The sequence below is a fragment of the Psammomys obesus genome, unplaced genomic scaffold, assembly GCF_907164565.1.
Source record: "Psammomys obesus unplaced genomic scaffold, mPsaObe1.curated_primary_1811, whole genome shotgun sequence".
NCBI lineage: Eukaryota > Metazoa > Chordata > Mammalia > Rodentia > Muridae > Psammomys > Psammomys obesus.
In genome coordinates, this window is record NW_026596962.1 from 4,335,472 (window position 1) to 4,360,283 (window position 24,812).

Sequence of the window (24,812 nt, forward strand, 5' to 3'; positions counted from 1 at the left end):
GTTCTCAGCTTTTCACATGTGGGCAGTCATGTGTTGGGCATGTCAATTGTGTTCAGACAAACTGCTCCATGGACTAAGAACTGCTGTGGTCTCCAACTCTCCGATGTGATACAGCTGTTGCTAGACTACTTCAACCTCCCGTGTCAGCCAAGCTAATGACTCTTTTCTTTAACATATGCTTATTTTATCTGCTTGTTCTGGTGCTCTATGAGCCCTGACTTATGCATATTTCATCATTCTGGTAAAACCAAGATGAGATGAATGGTAAAAGGTATTGGTAGGAATATTGCCTCAAACTAAGCCATCAGAGAAGTATTCTTTTTTTTAAGACCTTTATTAACAGGTGCTTGCAGTTTGTTGACTTTTTTTTTGAAAAAAAAATCAAGTTGTAAACTTATTACAAATTAAAAATGAAGTTCTTAAAAATCCCAACTTGACCAGATATGAAACAATTTAAAAACCATTAAAGGTGTATTGAGAAAAACCAGGCCTTTTTTTTTTTTTCTTTAAAAACACGTTTGTCATTACCAAAAAGAGACATCTTTAGGTAAAAATAATAAAAACCCCAAGTTGCATAGGTAATGCGATAGTTCTAGTGTATCTGGTCAGCAGACAGAAAGCAAGCACTTAGGTCTTCAGCTGCAATCCTTGTTCATTTCTCATTGCTGGATTTCCTATTCGTTTCTTCTGGTTGGATGACCAGACCGGATGGCGGTAGAGATGGTAAACCGCCATTTCCTCAGCCCCGCCCTGCCCAGCCTCGGAGCGGACGAATTCTCAGCTGGTGGATCGTCTGCTTTTGTCTCTTTGCCATCTTGTGGTTTAGGGTTCTCTGGGCGTCTGCGTCGGTAATTGAAGTTGCGGCGATACCGACGTTGAGGTGGCTGCTGACCTTGGGTCTCATCTCCTTGATCTTCCTTGCCCTCTTCATTGCCATGCTCTCTGCGCTGTCTTTGGCGAGGAGGGCCCCTGCGGAACCGTGCTCTGTCTCACTGGTCGGCCTTGCTCTCCTGCACCCTGGCTGTCAGCGCCCTCCATCACTTCTTGCACAGGAGGGTTGGAATACTGTGGTCGACGCCCATAGGGTCTCCGCACGTAGTAAGATGGGAACCTTCGCCTGCGACCCAGGGCTGTTGGACCTGGCCTTCAGGAGCGCTTCCCGATCCTTCTTCTTTTCCCCACCCTCGCTCTTCTCGCTCTTCTGGTAGTTTTGCTGGTAATTGCGTGGACCCCTACGACGTGGTTAGCGTCTATAATGGTTACGGTCTGCAGCGTCTTTACTGCCTTGAACTGGAACTCCTCCAGGGCCTGCAACATTTGCTGCCTCCCCACACTTCTCCTTCAACACCGTGACACTGCACAGTCTCTCCATCCCCTACGCTGCGTAGGTACTTCCTGGAGTTGTTCTTTATGGCTGTCTGGTGTACACATACGCCTTCCTTGGTGTCATTCCTGTTGACGAAACCGTATCCATTCCTTACATTGAACCATTTTACTGTTCCCAAGACCTTCCTTGCGATGCCCTTCTTGTCCCCATTGGCAGGCGCCGCCGATGTGAGGCCGCCCGGGTTCTCCGGGTGTGATGGTGACTGGGCCGGCGGCGCGGCGGCAGTGGGGCTCTCAGGGCTCTCTGGGCCCGCTCTCCGCTCCCGCTACCCATCGAACTAGCCCAGAGAAGTATTCTTTTCATTTTTGGCCATTGAACTTGGTTCCTTACCTCACGAGGAAGCCAGAGGTTAGTTATTAGAGCCAAGACCATCTCAATTCCAAGTAACAAGAAAGCAGTGTAAAGCGAGCTCTGGTGACAGGGACAGGTCCAGATGGAAGATCTAACACACTTGTCTTGATAACCACCTAGCACGGTGTCTCACGGGCCTCTGATTGGTGTGCTGAGCAGGACGGATGTTTTAATTACCGCTCTGTTGCTGAGAACAGAAAAGAATTCTGTGATCCTGGTCACCAGTTCCGTGGGGAACACAAGGCCCAAGTGAATATACGCTGCTGACATGAGCACAGTCGCGGCAAGTCCCTCTGGGAATGGCAGAGCCTTCCCTTAGTCTGGGTACAAATGTTGACAGTGCAGAAAGCACGGACTGCCCCGTCCTCTCCTCGCTCACAGAGACCTTCCGCCTGGACTAGCTAACTCCTCTTCCCTGCGCTGTCGGCGATAAATGAGTGGAGTTTCTGGCATTTGTAGTAGGTGCTTCCTTTCAAAGCGAGCAAAACCCCCGATCCCACCCTTTCTGGACCTGTATCCCGTGTTTCTTCTGAGGCTGTCATTTCATCCCTGGGACACCCCAGTCAGGCTTCTAAGACCAAGCCATTCAGGACTGGGCAGACCTTTTGAATTTCTAAATTGCCCTAACACTGATACATGAAAATTTCTCAGTGATGTCTTAGTTTTCCACTGCTGTGAAAAACAGAACAGAACAGAACAGAACAGAACAGAACAGAACAGAACAGAACAAAACAAAACGAAACAAAACACTGTGACCAAGGGAACTTACAAAGGAAAATGTTTCTTAGGGCTCAAAATTCCAGAGGTTTAGAGTCCTTTATTATCATGGCAGGGAACATGGCATCAGGAAGGCAGACATGGACTGAAACAGTAGCTGAGAGCTAACATCTGATCTACAGTGGGGAGGCAGAGGGACAGACAGACAGACACAGACAGGGACAGAGAGCTAAGTAGGAATAGCATGGGCTTTTGAAACCTAAAACTGTATACCCAGTGACAGGCCTCCTCCAACAAGGCCGGCCTTGCTAATCTCTATAAAACTTTCCCCGTACTGAGGACCGAGCTTTCAAATATATGAGTCATTCTCATTCAGAATCACAGAAAATGGTACCTTTATAAAAATCTATCTCACAAGTTATTTAATTTTCCATTTGCTCTAACAAATTCTCTGGGTCATGTTTCCTGTTTCTGGAATGGAAACATCCAAATGCCAAACTTTTCGTGCACCCACAAAGACAATGTCTTCTTTAGATTTTGTTTGTCTTTGGGAAATGGATAAAAAATAAGTTTAGGAAGTATCAGTATAGGGAACTGACTACTGAATGTAGAAGGAGAACAGAAAAAAGCAAGCACCCCTTAGGGCAATTCCCTTTGGTCATCTCTTCCTATAGCTCTTCATGAAACATGACAGGCATCATGGAGTTAAATCCTTGGAGTAAATAAAATTTGCCAAAGGGGATGGGTAAGGGAGATAGCATAGAGATAGATTCAAAAGGACATTTTAGAGACAGTCTGAGTGTACTGGCTAGATTTTATCAATTTGACACAAACCCAGGCATACTTGGGAGAAAAGAAACTCAAACAAGGCATTCCTGTCTCAGATTGGTCTGTGGGCACGACAGTGCAAGCACAATTGTGTTAATTGCTAATTGATGGAGGAGGGACTGCTGTGGCCTGTGTCACTCCTTGTCCTGGGTGTGTAAGGAACGTAGCTGAGCACATCAGAGAGAGCACAGCGGTAAACAATGCTCCTGCTGGTCTCTCTTCAGTTCTGGCCTTCACATTTCTACCTTAGTTCCTGCCCAGGCTTCCCTTGGTGATGGATTACGACCTGGGATACTAAGGTGAAATAAAGCTTTTTCTCCTCTAATTTTGTCTTGTTCATAGCAATAGAGAAGCAATCTAGGACAGTGAGAAACTAAATGAAGTTCAAAAGTATATCATGGAAATATTCAGAAATGGCAAAAAGATAAGACCCACTGGAGAACATAACATACAACCAGAGAGAAGGAGCAGGCAAGCTGCCGCAGGCAAAGGCGCTACAAAGAGTAACATCACATAGTTGAAATAAAGTACATTGGATAGAAATTAAAATTCTATGTCTGATTAAGATGCTATCTCTCAGTTTCCAGGCTGTCCACTGTTTTCCAGAAATCTGATGTGCGTACATAGGCTTTACAATGAGACAATGGCTTGTGGAATAAAAGAGGTTTGTGTGCTTTTGCATGGAGAGGCAGGTATATGCACAGCTGAGCAAGGCTCAGGAGAAAGATCCTGTTCATTACTTTACCTGGGGCAAATATCCACCTCCTTTCCTCAAATAGAAATCACATCTCACAATTGAAGCTGTGGTAGGAGACGTTCTTATCCACAAGAGCTTTCTTAAAACTGCATTTTTAAAAGCCCAGGTACCTAGACCATGTTAGGACAACTTTCTGAATAAATGTCACATTTTGAACTTTCACAGCCAATATTCTTATTTTTCTCAGCCTTCCCAATGTCAGGATATTTCATCTTAGTAAATTCTTCACTCTGGTGAATGGAGTGATAAATGTCAGTTTCTTAACTGTATTAAATGGGATCCAGCAATTTCTGTGTTATATTGCAGATGATAGCTGCAGTCATTAACTTCGGCTTATCAGGAGAAGACTGGGTGATTTGAATGGCAGCTGAGTGTTTTACAAAGAGCAGATAATTCAAGTGTCTTTTCTCAGGCTTTGTTTCTCCTGATAGCTATGCATTCTCCAGCACTCTGGGCTACTCTTCCTAATTACCCTCTACCTGGAGAAGTACTTTGCCCAGCAGGGCACTGACCTTACCTCTCTCCTGGGGTCGGCCCCTTTGTCTTCCATGGTTCTCTTCCTTCTTCTTCTGCCCTTTCTGAGGTGCAGGAAGACCTCACATGCTCTCTTATCGCCTCTTAAAATTACTTACCTTAATACTTCTGCCATTACATTTCCATCATATTCACACCATTTCCCTCATTTTGGTTCACACATCCACTTTTCATAGCACAGAAATTTTATTCTTGTGTCCACTACCATTTCATTACATGTGATATGAAATGCAAATGTATTAAGGAACAATATAATATATTAAAACACCAAGGGGTCTACCAACATAACAATGGTAGGAAAATTGTTGGTATGCATTAGATCTTGTTTATTTGTTTGTTTGTTTTTGTTTGTTTTTATTTTGCTACTTGTTGAAAGACAAGTTAATAATAAATATTAGTATGATCAAAAGTGTTAAGGCAATTGTTCTTTAATATAAATGTAGAATTATTGTAATTCCTGGTAAAGAAAATACATTTCAAGAAATTTTTAACTGTTTATAATTATTGATTGGTTTTCACCTTTCGGTTCTCTAGGGAACAGAATCACCAAGACATATATATATATATATAATTAATCTTACCATCAGTATGAGCCAGCTGAAGAGAAGCAGCATTTGCCCTGTCCCACAATCAATCCCAAAAAGCCGGTAGTCACCTGTCTTCACAGACATAGCCACATGTCTTCATAGACCTGGACAAATGCATTGCTCATTAGTGAAGCTCAAAATCGTGTGTTTTAAAGTGCTGGAAATACTCATGCACACAGCACACAGCAAAACAAAACCAACAAAAGTGTGTCGTGTCTTTGTCCTGACTTTATAATTCCAAAGGGGACATGCATAGCAGCCCTTGGGAAACAATGTCTAAAGCTTTACATTTTCAGTCCTTTTCTTTGACATTTTTTTTTTAACAAATAATGAGCTGTGCTTAAACCTGAACCTTCAAGAAGACATCTTGAGTTCCTGCTCTCTGATCACAGCACCTGCTTGTCTCCTGGGCCCAGCAATGTGCTGTGTAAACAAAAGCTCTTCAATATGCTTTTGAAGCATTAAGCTGACAGGAGAAAGTTTTTTGCTCCCTCTCAAAAGTCTCCCAATGCTATCAGCCTCTGAACAGAGGAAGAGATCCCCTGCCAAACTGTACCAGTGAAGCTGTTGTAATGGGTGAATTGTTACAGGATTTGTGGTTACAGCCTATGTAAAATCAAGCAAAGCTGTGTTAGTCATGCTAAATGCGCACATACCCCCAAACACACACACGCACACACACACACCAGAATTAGCAGTGACAATCAGAAAAATAAATATTCAGTGTGGTCACATTGGAAAGAACAGAGATTCAGTGACATTTCCAGGCCAACTCCCAAACTTCAGGGTCCAAAGTAAAGTTAAGATCTAAGTCCATGGAGACAGTCATGCATATTTGAGCGATCCCAAGTCAAAGTGCGGCCCCGCCAGCCACTGTATGTGACCCAGCTTCTCCTATAAGGTGTTTTGACAAGGTGTAAACTCATTTTGGGAGAAAATTTTGTTCTATAAGCCTCAGGTGTCAGGCTCTCTATTCTCTTATGATGAGATTCCGGGAGGATTTGAGATACATACGTCGGTGGTAGTCAGTTCTTTTTTGCTTTTGTGATGGGTTGTGGTGGGTTTTTGTTTTTGTTTGTTGTTGTAGTTCCACTGTTTAACAGATTAAGGGATATATGTCATTTAAAAATATTTCAGACAATTAAAGGAGTCCTTTAATTGTCTCAATAGCCAATAATCCTCAAACTGTACCACAAAATAGAAACAAAAGAAATATTGCCCAATTCATTTTCTAAGACAGCAGTTACCCTCTTACCCAGACAACATAAAATATCAACAGAAAACAGAATTACAGGCCAATCTCCCTATGACCACAGAAGCAAAAATTCTCAGTGAACACTTGCAAACTGAATATAAAAACACACCCAGTTGATCATCCACAGCAAACAAGCCATCTTCATCCTAGCGATACAGGACGGTTCAAGCAGTGTGACTGGATGAGAGCAATCCACCATATAAACAGACTGAAATGCAAAAACCACACTATCATCTCATTAGCTGCAAAAAAGCCTTTGACAAATTTTAATACTTCATGATAAAATCCATAGAGATATTTAAATTAAAGGGACATCTGAACATAATAAAGGCAGCCCACAGTCTTCAATAAACATCAACATCAATGGAGAGAAACTCAAAGGAATGCCACAAAAATCAGGAACAAGTTAAGGTTGTCACCTCTTACTTATTCAACCCAGTGCTTCAAGTGAAAGACTTACATAAAAAGTTTAAGACAATGAAGAAAGAAATTGAACGAGATATCAGCTGAATGAAAGATCTTCCATGCTCATGGATCAGTAGGACTAATATACTAAAAAATGGCCATCCTACTGACAGAGTCAATGCTTCCACCCTTGAAAATTCCAACACAATTCTTCACATTTATTGAAAGAATAATTTTCAGCTTTCATGTGGAAAATAGACACTCAGGATAGAGAAAACAATTCTGAATAATAAAATAATTTCAGGAGTGACTACCGTTTCAATTTTCAGGTTGTTCAGTAATAAAAACAGCATGATGTTTTGAATTGAAGATCCAGACATATAGTCACATACTTATGGACATCCAGTTTTTGGTAAATAAGCCAGAAACACATACTGGAAAAAAAAGAAAAAAAAAAAAAGAAGAAAGAAAGCCTCTTCAACAATTAGTTCTGGTCCAACTGGATATCTGCATGTCGAAGAATGTAAATACATATCGTCATGCACAAACAATAGTACAGATGCGTAAAGACCTCAACTTAAACCAGGAACACTGCACCCGAAGACAATGTGGGAATAGACCTACACCCATTAACACAGAAACAAACAATCAAAAACTTCTGAATAGAACACTGTTAACACAGGCATTAAGACCAAGAATTAATCCCATAGTGAGGGGAACAAGGACTATTTCTAACAGGAACTCAATGACTGGCTCTTTGGCCTCCCCACCCCGCAAGGGAGGAGCAGTCCTGTTAGGCCACAGAGGAGGGCTTTGCAGCCAGTCCTGAAGATACCTGATAAAACAGGATCAGATGAATGGGGAGGAGGTCCCCCCCTATCAGTGGACTTGGAAAGGGGCACGGTGGAGATGAGGGAGGGAGGAAGGGACTGGGATGGAATGAGGGATCGGGACACGGCTGGGATACAGAGTTAATAAAATGTAACTGATAAGAAAAAAATAAAATTCAAAAAAAAAAAAAAGAATTAATAAGACCTCATGAAAGTGAAAAGTTTCTGTATGGCAAAGAATCTTATCATTCTGACAAGTAACAGCCTAAAATGAGAAAAGATTTTTACCAAATATGTGTCCAATAAAGTGTTTATATAAAAATGTGTGAAGAAATAAAAATTCTAGAAAAAATATTAGAAACTAGAAATCAAGAAAACAAAAACTTCAATTAAAAATGGGGTATAGATCTAAACAGAGAATTCTCAAAACAGAAAATTCAAATGGTTGAGATACTCTAAAGGAAATATCCAATACCCTTAGCCATCAGGGAGATGCAAGTTAAAACTGCTTCAGGATTTCATCTTACACATGTGAGAATGGCTAAGATAAATAAAACAAGTGACAGCTCATGATAGTGAGTATATGGAGTAAGGAGGACACTCATCCATTGTTGGTGGGAATGTAAACTTGTGAAGCTAGTTTGGAGATCAGTGTGGCAGTTCCTCAGGAAGATATGAACCAATCTACCTCATGATTCAGCTATACCACTCTTGGGTATATACCCAAAGAAATGCTTTGGTCTTGCTCAACCATGTTCATCACTGTTCTATCCATAATATCCAGAGATTGAAAACAACCTAGATGTCTCTCAACAGAAGAATAGTTTTTTTGTTTGTTTGTTTGTTTTGAAAAGTGGCACATTTATACAATGGAGTATTATTCAGTCAATAAAAAAATAAATGAAATCATGAAATTGGCAGGTAAATGAATGGAAACAAATCTTCCTAAGTGAGTAATCTCAGACCTAGAAAGACTAATATAGTATGTATTTGCGTATACGTGAATATTATCTGTTAATTCGATGATAACCAATCTACAGTCTGTAGAAACACAGAGGGTAGGTATAGAGCAGGGAACTTTGATTATCAGATACATCTCTCTAGGAAAGGAAATAGTATAGACAATTATGAATTGTGGATGGACTGAAATGGAAAAATTATGTGAAAAAGTATAGAGAAGAGGGTTGAGGGAGGAATATAGGGAGAGAGAATTAAAATTAAGGGCCATTTGAGGAATGTATGGAAACCAAATACATAGCAACTTCATAGACATATATGAAGGTCATCTATATGAAGTCACCAAATAATGGGGGAGAGAGAGGCCCAACTGGCCTTGTTACCAAGTGAAGTTTCTAGTACTGGGTCCCTCTCCACAGACTGACTACAGAACCACATTGCCGCAGTGTCTTTGCTACAGAAGGTGCTCTTCTCATTATCAGAAGAGAAACATAAAACACCAACCCAGCCACAAAGGCCTTGACCCGTAATGCTGTCCTGTCTGCCAGATGTGCTAGTGCAATGGTGGAGCAAAGTCCGTGGGAGTGACCAACCAATAACCCATTTGACTTAGGGCCCACGTCATGAGATCAAACCCATGGAGGCACTGCTTGGGTGACTGAGGACCACAGCCCAGAGACCTATGGTGAAACTGCTTTTTTTAATATACTGTTTGCAATAAAATGAGTTCCAGTGACATTCTGCTATACTCATAGACCAGCGCCTTGCCCATTCATAATCTGAGAAGCTTATTCTAGCAGCTGATGGGGACAAATTCAAAGAACCAGACAGACACTGTGCAGAGACCATGGACCATTCAGCCCTAAAGAAGATGTTTCCAGCAAATCCCTTCCCCAGAGCTGCAGAAGAGGAGACAGAGGAGAGTAAGGGAAGAGCAGGTGGAGGACACACATAAAGGCAACACCCTTTAAATCAGTGCATCTCAACCCCTTAGAGGCCACATATCAGATATTTACACCACAATTCAAAACAGTAGCAAAATTATAGTTACGAAGTAGCAATGAAATGATGCAAAGATTGGAGATCATCACAACAGGAGGAACCATGTTAAAAGCTTGCAGCATTCGGAAGAGGAGCAACCACTGATTTAAATGACCATGCTCAGTGCACACCCGGGCTCACACATACTCAGGCAGCGAGCTCAGGGCCTGCGTGGAACAGCACCGGTTCTGTCGCATATTCACCATGGTCTCCAGCTTAATGTTTTCATGGAATCCTGAGTATGGAAAAAGTGGTGGATCTGTTTCTTGTGCCTTTTCCTGTTTGTTTTATACAATTCCAATGTGTTATTTTTTAATTTGTCATATTATATTTAATTTTTATTAGTATCTTCTTAAGGCTATTTGTTTCCCTTTTCTGCAACATAATATTTTTATTAAAAGTTTGGGAATATTTTTACAATGCACCCTGATCATACTTCACATTTCTCCTAGGTCCACACGCCCACCCTTCTGCCCAAACCCTACCCCACATAGAAGTACAAAACAAAACACTAAGTCCAATTTGTCTTGCTCATTTACTAACTGGAACATGGTCAAATTCCCAGTGGCCAGGCTCATAATGAAAACAGAGACCTTCCCCTCTTCTCCAAACCCCAACCAGAATCTATAAACTATGAAGAGCTACATGTCAGCAACTTTTTCACAGTTTTTAAAATATGTTTGTTTATTCATTCATAAAACTTTACATCCCAATCACAGCCCCTTCCTTCTCTCCTCCCTACCCCATGCTCCTTCCCTGTTCCTCTTATCCCCCTGTTTTAATCCTCAGAAGAAGGAAGCCCCACTACCCAGCCACCCTAGCATGTCAAATCTCATCCAGCCTGAGTACATCCTCTTCCTATGTGGCCTGGGGAGGCAGCCCCTCCAGGAGAAAGGGATTAAAGAGCAGGTCTCAGAGTCAGACACAGTCCCTGCTCCCCTTACTAGGAAAACTATATGAAGACCAAGTTGCTCACTGGCCACATCTGTATAGGCAGTCTAGGAACAGTCCCATGCAGGCTCCTTGGTTGGTGCTTTAGTCTCCACTACCCCCCTGGGCCCTGGTTAGTTGGCTCTGTTGGTCATCTTGTGGAGCTCCTATCCCCTGCTGATTCTTCTATTCTTCCCCCACTCTTCCATAAGTCTCCCCGCACTCTGCTTAATGTTTTGCGTGAGTCTCAGCACCTGTTTTGATCCACTGCTGGTAGATCCTCTCAGAGGACAGTTATGCTAGGCTCCTGTCTGTAAGCACAGCAGAGTACTGTGAATCATGACAGGGGCTGGCTCTCTCCCATGGGGTGGATCTGAGGTTGGGCCAGGCATCGGTTGGACATTCCCTCAATCTCTGTTCTATTTTTTTTTTCTCTTGAACATCTTGTAGGCAGGGTAAACTCTGAGTCTAAGTTTTTGTGGGTTGGTTGGAGTTCCCCTCCCTCTACTAGGAGTCTTCTCTAGTTACAAGGTAGCTTCTTTTGTCTCCATAACCCCTACTACTAGGACTCTCAGTTAAAGTTGTCCTTATATCCTCTCAGTAGCCTATGCTCTCATAGGTTATCACAGTTTTTAATAACTACTTAATAGTTTGCCCCCTTAGCTGTTTCTGTCTTTTGCTGTGGGTAGGAAGAGGTTTTCAAAGAAGCATTCACTATGTCTCATTCTCAACTATTAGTCTACAGACATCAATACTGCTGAAAAAGACACTCTCATAAGAGCTGGCAACAGCAAGGATCACATACTTCTACATGGTTTCCAGTGGCAACAATGACCATGAAGGCCGTGTTGATATCCATGGTCTGAGGTCTAAGAGACACAGAAAGTGAGTGGATCTAGATAAGAGGGGACATAGGAGAAGTCTGGAGGAGTAGGGGGATGGGAAACTATTATCATGATATATTATCTGATTTTTAATTAAAGAAAAAAATCTTCATCCTTGTCAGGCTGGCTACAGGACTTTTACAAGAATGGAGCATGGGATTTTCCTTTGTGGCACAAGGGCCTAGGTGACACATGACATTTGCAACAGACACTGCTACAACACACCATATTTTAGAAATGTTTTTTCTTGTTTCAAGTCTAAAATAGACACATGGGAAATAGCAGATGAATCACAGGGCACTTTGAAGTTAGTCATAAGCATAAATGTACCTTAGAGAAGGTCTTTGCATCTAATGGCAAGTTTAACAGGCCTGCCATGGCTTGCCCAAAGTGGAAGTACAGAGAAAATAAGGTCAAGCTGGGTTTTTTGACAGCACTTCTTCCTGTTACTGGGAACAGTTTTCAGTTTCTGAGAAGATTGAAATGGAATCGAGTAGCATAGACGTTAACTTTAGACTAGGAAGAATTTTGGTGTTTCATTGATGAAAGTTGGCTCTTGGAGTAGGGATGCTCATAAAGAAAAGGTAGTAAAGAACTAAGAACTAACCCTAACCCCGAACCATACCCAGCTCTGCTTTCCTAGTCAGAAGCACTCCTTGCAATTGCTGGCAGCCACTGGCCACTTTGCACCCCAGCCATTCCAGGTTCTGTTCGTTTTGTTTTGCACACAGTACTTTACACAGGCCAAAACAGCAGGGTCGTCTTTCTGAACATGAGCTTCTGCACACCTTAGTTTCACCACCACAAACATGTGGGATACACCCTTCCTCCCTGCCTACAGGGAGCCTGTGTCGTCCTTCAATGTCATCTCGGCTTGCCTCATTAGGAACCTGGCTACTCCTGCCCCATATTCCACAGTATTGTGTGTCTCCATGTCCTTTCATCTTTCTCTCTCCCCAGCGCACAGCACTCTGAAATAATCTTATTTCTTCCTGCCTTTCTTCCTGAGTCCTCCTAGGGAGTGAAAGCACCATGAGAGCAAGAATATGTCTCCTCTGTCAAGTGCCAGGTGATCTCAGTGCCTGTCAATGGCTGATGTGTAAATAGAAGTTGAATGAAGTCTTCACTTATTAGATAACAATTTCCCTCCAGGGGAAAATAACACATAAGTTGGGCTCTCGCGCAGACACTGTTATTGTGTTGACAGGAAAAGTCTCCCTGTCACGTAGCTGTTCATTCAAATGTGACAGGAAACACACTGCTGTCGCTTTTCATTCACACCAGCCTGCACCCAGAAACACCACCAGCTGCTGGAGACTTTGGGCTGTGGCTGCTGAGAGAGCTGAGCCCCGGGCTGTGGGCTTGCTCTCACCAGGTTGCTGCTTAGCAGCCTCCAGATTCACTGTGAGCCATTATTCCAGCTCAGTCGCTGGCAACCAGCTTTGTACAATCCATGCACGGAGGAGAGCCAGTTTTTGTTTATTGTGTGGTACAACCACATGATTTTGAGATGTCTAAAAGTATTTAGGCTTCTCTCAAAATGATATTTGTGTTCACATGAGTAAAAAGGTTGATGATAAAATATTTCACATTTGTTATTTCTGGAATTGCTCAAAATCCTTGTGAATGGGAAGAACCTCCCCTCCCTTCCCTCTGCTGCTCTGGCTGTTCTATAATTCTAATTGTAGTCTTTTAAAGTTTCTGTTTTGTTGTCTTTTAATTAGGTACTGAATATGTTCACTATTTATTGTCCAACTGTGATAAATATTTAAAATATTTTTCTCTCCTGTAAGCCTTCTACATAACTGAAATGGGAAAGTCCAATATTAACAGTAAAAGTGACAAAAGGATAAATATCCTGTCAGGGATTTAAAAATAAAATGTGTCTTTATTTCTCACAATAACCATGTCAAGTAGCAACGTCTACTTTATGTATGAAAATCCAGGAAGCAGGGTCCTATTGTGTAATGGAAATTCTTCTAAACTTTGTCAATTACGTATGGAATCTCAAACGAAATAGCGGACCAGGCTTGTGTTTTCATTGCTTTTGATGGACTAAGAATATAGGACTCTCTCAGAATCTATATTTTTCACTGGAAAGAGGTAACTAATTGAAGTTGGAGCAGAGTTTCCATGGGAATATCACCCGTGTGTGCAGATACTTAGGACATATTTATCCAACTAGAAAAGTGGTGCAGATCAGACCAGAAGACAAACTCCCCATCTTTCAGTGACGAGAACAACACCATGCTGCAAGGGAATAGGATGCTAAGACACTGAGTGGTTGGCATCATTTTATCGGCTGTGAGTATCGTATTTGCTTCTCTATGTTGTGATCTGCTAAACACTCAAATCTGCTTTGATGTATGGTTTGTTCCCTGACAACAGGGAAAACAACTTTATGAAAATAGCAGATTAAGTTTCTTCATTAAAGACCTGTATCCTTATTTGAATTTCTGATGTTTGAATAGTGCTCAATCTTAAAGTAGAAAAGCTAAATTTTAGTTTAGAATCTGTTTAGAAATTAGTAGAAAATGATATTACATATCACTGATATGGACCCCATGGTAGAGCTGTCTGGCCTGGCTTCACTGGATGAGGATATGCTCAGTCCTGATGTGACTTTGTGTGCTGGGGAGGGTTGATGGGGGAAGAAGGGCTCCCCTTTTCTGGGAGGTAAGGGAGAGGAAAGAAGAAGGAAGGGAAGAGGGACTGGGAGGAAAGGAGGAAGGGGACACCCTTGGGATGTAAAGTAAATAAACTTATAAAATAAATTAAAAAAGAAAAATAATAAAATGAATATACTCTTTTATAGACAATGGGCCTCAGATTTTAAATATAAACTAAGTTTTTTAATTTAGATAACTATTACTATCATTTATATTTCTACATAAAATGATTTGCAGGTATATGGACAATGTAAAATTATATTTCTTCTATATTTTAACTTCCCCAAAATAAATATGAACAAATACAAGTTATTGCCAAAACTTATTTTCTGTTGTAACAAGGTTGGGTATGACTTAAGTGCCCTGACACATCTACAAAGGATGTCATTGGCCCTACACAATGCTAGGATTACAAATCTACATCACAATGCTTCACCTGAGTTTTAGGATTACAATTGTACATCACAGTGATTGACCTAAGTTTTAGGATTAGAGTTTTGCATCACTGAGCTTGACCTGAGTTTTAGGATTAAAGTTGTACATCACAATGTTTGATATAAGTCTCCTTTTGTTTTGAATAATTTCATTTTATTGCTTTCTCCAAACAAATAACTTACCTTAAAATAATTAAGATTGTGCCTGGAGAGACCTTTCCAGTGTTTAAGAGCTGTTGTTTCAGAGAATCGACCTACATGGTGGCTCAAAACCATCTGGAATTCCAGTTCCAGTGATTTAACAACATCTTCTGGCTTCAAAGAGGAGCAGAAAAGCATGTGGCACACACCTATACAGACAGGCAAAACACCCATTGCACACATTTTTAAATTAAAAACACAATTAAGATTGATAATTTTTTGAAATGTCTGCTTTATACATTATTTTATTACATAATACAATATCAGTTGACTCTTGAAAATAGGAGGATTGATCATCATGGAAAACAAAGCCACAATGAGATGACTGAATTCCAACAGATTTTCTACATAGTGTTGACCATTTCCAAACATAACTTCATTTGTTTATCGCCCACAATCTAAAAAGGGTTGGGGGAAATAAAACAGCTTTAAATAGTTGGCTCATTCTGAATGTAGCATCTCAAATGATGAGAACATTTTAGGCAGTAAGAAAAATGCTGAATAAATGCACATATAGTTTTTGAGATACCATGAAGTAAAGAAACTATATTCAGGCATTGATATTGGGTTTTGTTTGTTTGTTTGTTTGTTTGTTTTGTTTTTCTAGTTTTTTTCAGTTTCATTTTTTTAAATTACACTTTATTCATTTTGTATCCCCCCATAAGCCCCTCCCTCCTCCCCTCCCGATCCCACCCTCCCTCCCCTTTCTGCATGCATGCCACTCCCCAAGTCCACTGATAGGGGAGGTTCTCCTCTCCTTTCTGATCTTAATCTATCAGTTCTCATCAAAATTGGCTGCATTGTCCTCTACTGTGGCCTGGTAAGGCTGCTCCCCCCTCAGGGGGAGGTGATCAAAGAGCAGGCCAATCAGATTATGTCAGAGGTAGTCCCTCTTCCCATTACTATGTAACCCACTTGGACACTGAACTGCCATGGGCTACATACTCACTCATATAAACATACAACATAGAATAAACCCACTAAAATCTGTACATCTAAACAAACTAAGCAAAAGAGAGGACCCTAACTAAAATGTTCAATCCCCATCCTGAAAGGCAAAAAGGATGGACATCAGAAGAAGAAGAAAATAGGAAACAACCTCGGAACCTGCTACAGAGGGCCTTTGAAAGCCAGAAGAAAACAGGAAACAACCTTGAAACCTGCCACAGTGGGCCTCTGAAAGCCTCTGCAGTATAGACTGTCAAAGCAGATGCTGAGCCTGATGGCCAACTGATGGGCAGAGTGAATGGAATTTTATGTAAGAAGTGGGAAATAGTAAGAGCTGGAGGGGACAGGAACTCCACAAGCAGAGCAACAGAACAAGATAATTTGAACATAGGGAACTTCCCAGAGACTCATACTCCAACCAAGGACTATTCGTGGAGATATTGGTTTTATTTTGAGACTGGGATTAATGCCACTAGAGACCAATACTCAGACTAATGATTTGACTCATTTTACTTCACATGGGCTCAATTAAATCATTTGTCAATTTTTATATGGGAACTCTATTAAGCAACAATGGATAGTAGGGAGAGGTTACATAGAAGTAAGAAATAATTAAAGCTATGAAAAACCCATCTGAAACTATAAACCACAGAAGACTCACAGGAAAAGGAAGCAGACATCTTGTCAATATGGTCAAATAGGAATCAGCTCATCCATCCTATCAGTGATTATATTTTCTATCTATTTAGTTCAGTTGCCTAAATGCCACCCTTAAGTTATTTTTTCCAAAATTTTGGCTCCTCTTCTACAGCTTAAACTGTTCTGGAACTCATAATCTCCCTGCTCTCTCTCTTGAACTCAAGTATGGCAGGCATTACCGCCACAGTGTCAATGTAAAAGCCAGAGCTCTCATCTACAAGGAAATAAGAGACCATATAGTCTGTAGCCATTTTGCGTGACTATGATCCAGGAACGTAGATTTGGGTTACTGCAAATTTTTTTTTCCTATGGAAGCAATTTCAATTTTATGATTCATAGCTTTACTTAACAAAGAAAGTATAGAGCAAGATAAGTTTAAAATACTTTGGTGGGTTGTCAGAGAGGTGGTTACAGCAGGAAGGGAAAGCTTTCCAGTAGAAACTCAGGCATGGTTTGACGGAATTGTGACATTTTTGAGTTGATGGAAGCCCTTGGGTCTATTAACAAAGATTTTATGTATTAGTCATAGGATGTTAGTTCAAACACAGAGGTGTGCAAAGATTGGCTCTTTGGGGGAGGGAGGGACTGAAGTTAGCCCAGAACAAGTTAATTAGCCTTTGGACCCATGGCATTCCCATCTCTCTATGGCACTGAAGCTCTAATCAGTCAATCAGTCTCTGTAGACACAGCTTCCTTCTAAGAATTCTCATTAAAAACCTGGTTCCACGAAGAAACATTTGGGCTAGCAAAAATGCTGGGGAAGCAGGGTTTGAAAGTATAAGAAAAAGCTCTAAAATCTTATTAGAGAAGAAGTAAGGAATATTACTTTGTACAACTATCTTCTGGCCACAGGAGGACACTGTGGTCGCAATTATGAATTCTTGATAACAGACTTCCTTGGAAACTAGTGTTGACTAAATGTTAATGTTGACTTTTTACTATAGTGGCCCTCTCTGGACACGTCCATTACTTACTTATGGCCCTTGAACGCCAGATCTTAGGCTATATCCGAACACATTTCACATCCATTGCATGTACCACATCCCAGGTTTTTCTTACAGCAGTCCCAGTTAGAACACACTGTGAGCCCCAGAGTCTGTTTATATTGGAATACGTACTTGAATGAATGAAAACATAACCAATGTGCAACAATTTTTTGGAAATTAACATTATTTGAATTAGACATTTATCAATTATTGACATCATATCAGGGTCCATATCTTATTACATATGTCATACATATGTTATATCACACATAAAAAATAAATGATATTGAATTACATTAAAGTATATCATTCATCATAATAGCAGGAGAGTGTAGTAGGCTGAGAGGGAGACCAGAAATGTGAATTCCACTCAGACATGTTTCTGTTGACTCAAATGACTGGGTCAGGCTTTGTTGTTGTTGTTGTTTATTTGTTTTGTTTTTTTCCTATGAATACATACAAAGCATCATTACCACTCACATACTCTGGAATCTTTGTTTGTGGGAACACCTGTAATCCCATCAGCTAAGAGGGTAAGAACTTCAAGGTCATCCTCAACTACAGAGTTGGCTAAAGGCTACCCTGGGCTACATAACATCCTGTTTCAAAAAACATGATCCAACAATAACAACGAACAAATGAACAAATAAGCAAACACGCCAAATAACTCCAATTAATTATTAAAAAGCTTAGAGTTATATAGTATATATTCTATACTATATATTGTATAGACATTAGTATATCTTGTCTATTTCCCCAAATCAGCAGTATTATGACTTAGTTTCACACCAATGTATCTTTATAATTTAAATTTAAACTTTTTGAAATCTCTTAACTTAATCCTATTAATTTTCACAAAGAGAACTGATCAGTAATTTTTTACTAATAATATTTATAATTTTATTTTTATACTATAATTATAATACATAATATATTGTGTATTTCTATAACATGATAATATTTATTATAGCATAAATCTTATAAAGTATGCATCAAAATTCATAATAGAATACATGTTCCCCTTCCATCTCTTCTCTTCAAATCCTTTCCTACACCCCTGCTCACTTTCTTTTGAATTAATGGCCTCCTTTCCATTGTTGTTGTCATATCATATGTGCATACACATGTAAAATGCTTATATTCTTAAAAACATAAGTAAAACCTGCTTGGTCTCTACAGTGTTATTTCATTTATGTGTATTTTTAGGACTGACCATCTGGTACTGGAATACGATGGGTGTGCTATTGTGAATACGATTGGGGAACACGATTTTTCCACTGCCAGCATTCCTAAATTGCTGCAGTGCTTTGTGCAGAGTTGAGGCCTGTGTATTGCTGTCTTTGTTCTACCTGTGTTTAGGCAGTCAGCCATATTGGTGTGATTTTATGGGTGTAGTTTCTGACATTTCTAAAAAATGTAATTTCCCAACAACCTCCCTGAACTTCTGGCTCTTCCAATTTTTTGACTTCTCTTCTTCAATGATCTCTGATCTTTAGGTTTGGGAGTTTTATTTTAGAGGTATCTATTGGGATGAGCACCACAAGGCAACATTTTGATTAGTTGTGGCTTTCTGTTATGGCCTCTCCTTGTTACAAATACAAGAGTTGTAAGATTTCACCTTACACCCATCAGAATGGCTAAGATCAAAAACTCAAGGGACAACACATGCTGGAGAGGTTGTGGAGAAAGGGGAACCCTCCTCCACTGCTGGTGGGAATATAAACTTGTGCAACCACTCTGGAAAGCAATCTGGTGCTTTCTCAGACAACTAGGAATAGTGCTTCCTCAAGATCCAGCTATACCATTCCTAGGCATATATCCAAAAGATTCTCAAGTACATAATAAGGACATTTGCTCAACTATGTTTGTAGCAGCTTTATTTGTAATAGCCAGAAGCTGGAAATAGCCCAGATGCCCCTCAGTGGAGGAATGGATGCACAAATTGTGTTATATCTACACAATGGAATATTACTCAGCAATAAAAAACAAGGAAATCATGAAATTTGCAGGTAAATGGTGGAATCTGGAAAAGATCATCCTGAGTGAGCTATCCCAGAAGCAGAAAGACGCACACTGTATATACTCACTCATATAGACATATAATATATGATAAAGCTACTAAAATCTGAACACCTAAAGAAACTAATCAAGAGGGAGGACTCTTGCTAAAATGCTCAATTCCTATCCAGAAAAGCAAAGAGGCTGGACATCAGAAGAAGGAGAAAAGAGGGAACAAGTCAGGAGCCTGACACAGAGGACCTTTGAAAAGCTCTGCCCTGCAGACTATCAATGTAGATGCTGAGACTTATGGGCAACCTTTGGGCAGAGTGCAGGGAATCTTAAGAAAGAAGTGGGAAACAGTAAGATGTGAAGAGGACAGGAACTCCATAAGGAGAGCAACAGAACCAAAAAATCTGAGCACAGGGGTATTTCCTGAGACTGCTATTCCAACCAAGGACTATGCATGGAGATAACCTAAGACCCCTGCACAGATGTAGCCCATGGCAGTTCAGTATCCAAGTGGGTTCCATTGTAATGGTAACAGGGACTGTCTCTGACATGAACTGATTGGCCTGCTCTTTAATTACCTCCCCCTGAGGGGGAAGCAGCATTACCAGGCCACAAAAGAAGACAATGCAGCCACTCCTGATGAGACCTAATTGACTAGGATCAGAAGGAAGGAAAAGAAGTCCTCCCCTATCAGTGGACTTGGGGAGGGGTATGCATGCAGAGGGTGGAGGAAGGGAGGGATTGGGACGGGAGGAGGGAGGGAACCACGGGGCATGGGGGGGTGATACAAAGTGAGTAAAGTGTAATTAATAAAGAAAAATAAAATTAAAAAAGAAAAAAACAAATACAAGGGTTGTTTTTTTTGTTTTTGTTGTTGTTGTTTTGGTTTTTTTGTATATGGACTTTATTTATTTACAATAAACTATATAAAATAAGCAGGAAATAAAATAAGCAGAGAAGCCATATATAAAAGTTACATTCAAAATGTTTAGCTTATTTGTATTTGGCAACCTTGACTGTGGCTTTATAGAATGAGTTTGGCAATGTGGCTACTATTTTTATTTTGTGTCGTATTTGAGGAGTATTGGTGTTAGCTCTTTTTCGAATGTCTGGTAGAATTCTAAACAAAATCCATCCTCATCTCCACCATGCCCTTTGCCAAGTCTACTGATAGGGGGGACCTCCTCCCCATTCATCTGATCCTGTTTTATCAGGTATCTTCAGGACTGGCTGCAAAGCTCTCCTCTGTGGCCTAACAGGACTGCTCCTCCCTTGGGGGGTGGGGAGGCCAAAGAGCCAGTCATTGAGTTCCTGTTAGAAATAGTCCTTGTTCCCCTCACTATGGGAAACCAATTGGTTACTGAGCTACCACAGGCTACATCTGAGCAGAGGTTCTAGGTTACATTCATACATGGTCCTTGGTTGCATGTCAGTCTCAGAAAAGACCCTGTGCCCAGATATCTTTGGTCCTTGTGGAGCTCCTATCCTTTCCTCATCAGACTAACTCCCCTTCTTTCTTATGATTCCCTGTACTCTGCCAAAGGTTTGGTCATGAGTCTTTGCTTTGAAAACACTGCTAGTTAGAGTCTTTCCAATGCGCTCAGTAGACTCCTGTCAATGTTCAATGCGCATCCCATCTGTCTTTCAAAATGAGGATTGATAATCTTACCCCATGTCTGCTCTCTTGATCATCTTTTTTAGGTGTATAGATTTCATTATGTTTATTATATCTTATAGGTCTATATAAGTGAGTATATACCGTGTTTGTCTTTCTCCTTCTGGGATATTTCACTCATCCTCATTAGCCACCAGGGAAATGCAAATCAAAACGACCCTGAGATATCACCTTACACCCATCAGTATGGCCAAAATGAAAAACTCAAGGGAAAACACATGCTGGAGAGGTTGTGGAGAAAGGGGAACCCTCCTCCACTGCTGGTGGGAATGTAAACTGGTACAACCACTCTGGAAATCTATCTGGCGCTTTCTAAGACAATTAGGAATAGTGCTTCCTCAAGACCCAGCTATACCACTGCTAGGTATTACCCAAAGTTTGCTCAAGTACACAAAAGGGATATTTGCTCAACCATGTTTATAGCAGCTTTATTTGTAATAGCCAGAACCTGGAAACAACCCAGATGTCCATCAACGGAGGAATGGGTACAGAAATTGTGCTATTTTTACACAATGGAATACTACTCAGCAATCAAAAAAGAGGAAATCATGAAATTTGCAGTTATTGCTCATTTAAATTCGGTGTCCTGGCATCCACCTAAATTATTCTCTTTGGCAAATATTTTTTCAGGGCTAGTAGGTTTCAGAGGGGATAAAGAGGCTTAATACTTCTTTTGGTTTTTTTGTTTGTTTGTTTTGTTTCTTTTTTTCTTAATGATTGATTGATTTTCATTACAGTTTACTTACTTTGTATCCCAGCTGTGCCCCCTTCCACTCTCCCTCCCAATCCTGCCCTCCCTTCCTCTTCTCCTTCCATGCCCCTCCCCAAGTCCACTGATAGGGGAGGTTCTGCTCCCCTTCCCTTTCATCCTTGCCTATCAGGTCTCATCAGGACTGGTTGCATTGTCTTCTTCTGTGGCCTGGCAAGGCTACACTCCCAGGGGGAGGTGATCAGAGAGCCTGCCACTGGGTTCATGTCCAAGAAAGTCCCTCTTTCCCTTACTAGGGACCCCAGTTGGAAACTGAGTCTATGGGCTACTTGTGATTTCATCAGAAGAATAAAAAATAAATTTAGGGGCAAGTCCTTTAAAGTTATTTATGAAATAACTTCAATTGAAGTTTAAATCATTTAGTTGAAATATTTGTGTATATTTGTATTATTTAAATGTGTTCTATGAAAGCTGAACTAACTAAAGAGTAAGAGATGTTCTGCCAAAAGACAAGGAGCTAAGTCTGGATCCCCAGCAATCACATAAATGTGAAATGTGCTGACACATATCTGTAATCTCAGTGATGGCCGTAGCAGAGGCAGGTGGGTTCCTGAGCTCACTGACCAGCTAGTCTAGCCAGATAGGCAATCTGCAGGTGTAGTGAGAGATTGTGGCCCCAAAACTAAGTTTGAGACATGATTTAGTAAGATGTAAGATGTCTGGCCAAGAGCCTTCTGTCTACATATACTCACACAGGCAAGTACTCCACATAATGCACACACACACACACACACACACACACACAAATATGCACACTGACACACTGACACATAGGGGCAGAAAATGGGGGAGAGAGGGATGAAGATAGAGAGAACCATACAATCAAATAATGCAGTTTTTGTGTTCAGAAAGTAATTTGTTTCCTGTAAGTTTTGCAGCTCCACTGGCCACAGGAGAGCATGGAAGTGTGACAAAACAATTATTCTTCCACTATTATTGTTTGCAAGTAACATAGGATGCTTCTCAGCTCTACCAAACGTAGCCAGGCATCATGGAAATTGTGAGTAGCCTGTGTTCCCAAGAACAGTCAGAGGAAAGTGGCGGGAAATCCTGTAAATGAAGATTTACAGAAAATATAATTAAAAAACCAACAAAGCTAGAAATTTTGTGAAACAATTTATATATGTTTCATGAAGCTTGAGAAAGACCAAAAACTGAGTTGGTTTTCCCAGGTAGATACAAGTGTTTCAAGGAGAGCAATGTCCAGCATGAACTGTCAGTCATGAGAATGACAATGGCTGAACTGTAAACTGCCAAGCTGTGTATTGTTCCTCAGAGTCACACAACTCAACAAACCACTTTTTTATTTAACAAATGAGGAAATTGAGTAATGGGAACATTGGATAAGCTTTTCAAAGCCATATTGTCTTCCTTGTATATTAATTTAATTAGCTTTTACATTTTCATTGCGTGTAACTATTTGACGCTGTTTCACCTAATAACACAGGGTACCATATATGTTAAGCACATTTCTTCTCATACCATGTCACCTCCTCTTAATCCACTCTTTCATCGATTCCCCTTCTTCTAATCATTTTATTTCTTCTAATCCTTTTATTTCATGTATACACACGTCATTTTATGTAGCTGTAAAAATCAAAGAACCACAAATGAGATTAAACACTTGATATTTGTCTTCCTGAGACTGGTTTGATTGACTTCCTCCCTCCCTGGCAAAACAAACCTGTGAAAAAGTACACCTAGAGTTTCTTCAATTCTTAAGACCTGAACTGAACGTTCTACCAATGGAAAGAATGTGAGAAGAACCCTCTGTTACACAAGAGGAAGAAAGAAAACCATGTGAAAGCAAAGTGGGTGTAAAAGCAAAATGCTACTTCAGCTCTTGTGCTTCTCTTCTATTGAGCACGTGGACTTTACTTCTTACCTAGAAACTCTGAGGATCAGAGCAAGGGCAGTCAGGATGCTGTAATCTGATCAGATGGAGTCTGAGAAGACAGCAAGAGTAGCAATGGGACAATTTTCCACTAGCTGTTCGAAAAATGTAGAAGATCAGCCTACAGAACAAAAGTAACACCATCATAGTGCTAGTCCAAAGACGAGTAGGGAGGTTGTAGAATGTTAACTCATTCTTCTTTTGAAATAAAAATCTTTTTTTATCCAGTGTTAGACTTCAGCTTTAAAACTACTTTCAAATCATCCAGTTTTCTAGATCCAAAGTTATGGGTAGAAACTAGATGAGAGAAGGTCTTGATGTGACAGAACAAAGGCCTGATTTAGAATCCTGGCTCTGTCATCCATGACGTCTATGGAGTATCAATGGCCAGTTAATTACATGTACCTCTACATACAAATAGTGAACGTGCTCAACACACAATATTCTTTAAATTGCACTGGTGTTACCACAATTTTATCATTCAAAATTTGTGTGAAAACACTACTCTTGGTTGTTTATATATATTAATTACAAAAGTCAGCTCTAAGGCAAGCATGCACTGAGGTGATAAGATGGAGGGACAGAAGAAAAGAGATTGAGCTTAAGGCAAATGTAAATTTAATTGAGAAAGGAGAATTAGCATGGTGGAAATTATCAGACTGATGGCATTGTTCCCTTGAATACACATTTAACTGTTTGTGGGCTGCTGAGTCAAACTGCCTCCTTACTGCTCAGCAGGAAGCCCCATTCTCTACAACTCTTCTTAGTGAGTTCCAAGTATTCTCAGTGAGTTCCATACACTTGTTGGCAGCTCTCATGCCACTCTGGCGATTTGAATGAATTTAGCAAGAGCAGCACTGTCAGGAATTATGAGTGCTGAATTGTTGCAAATGATGGGCCTGAGATCCTAAATTCACTTCTTCTCACCCTGAATTTACATCAGCCCTTGGGACATGACATTTTCCTTTCCTGATTCTTTTAGTGATATTGCTATGCAGGAGTAAAGAGTCATCCTCCCACCATGCTTTGCAAGTACAGGACTAGAAGAAACATTTTCTGGAACC

At 40.5% G+C, this 24,812-nt stretch overlaps 1 pseudogene; it reads right to left on the reverse strand.

Moving 5' to 3' along the window:
* Positions 1–674: 674 nt before the first annotated feature.
* On the reverse strand, positions 675–16,665 carry LOC129670268 (Y-box-binding protein 1-like; annotated as a pseudogene).
* Between the last annotated feature and the right edge of the window lie 8,147 nt (positions 16,666–24,812).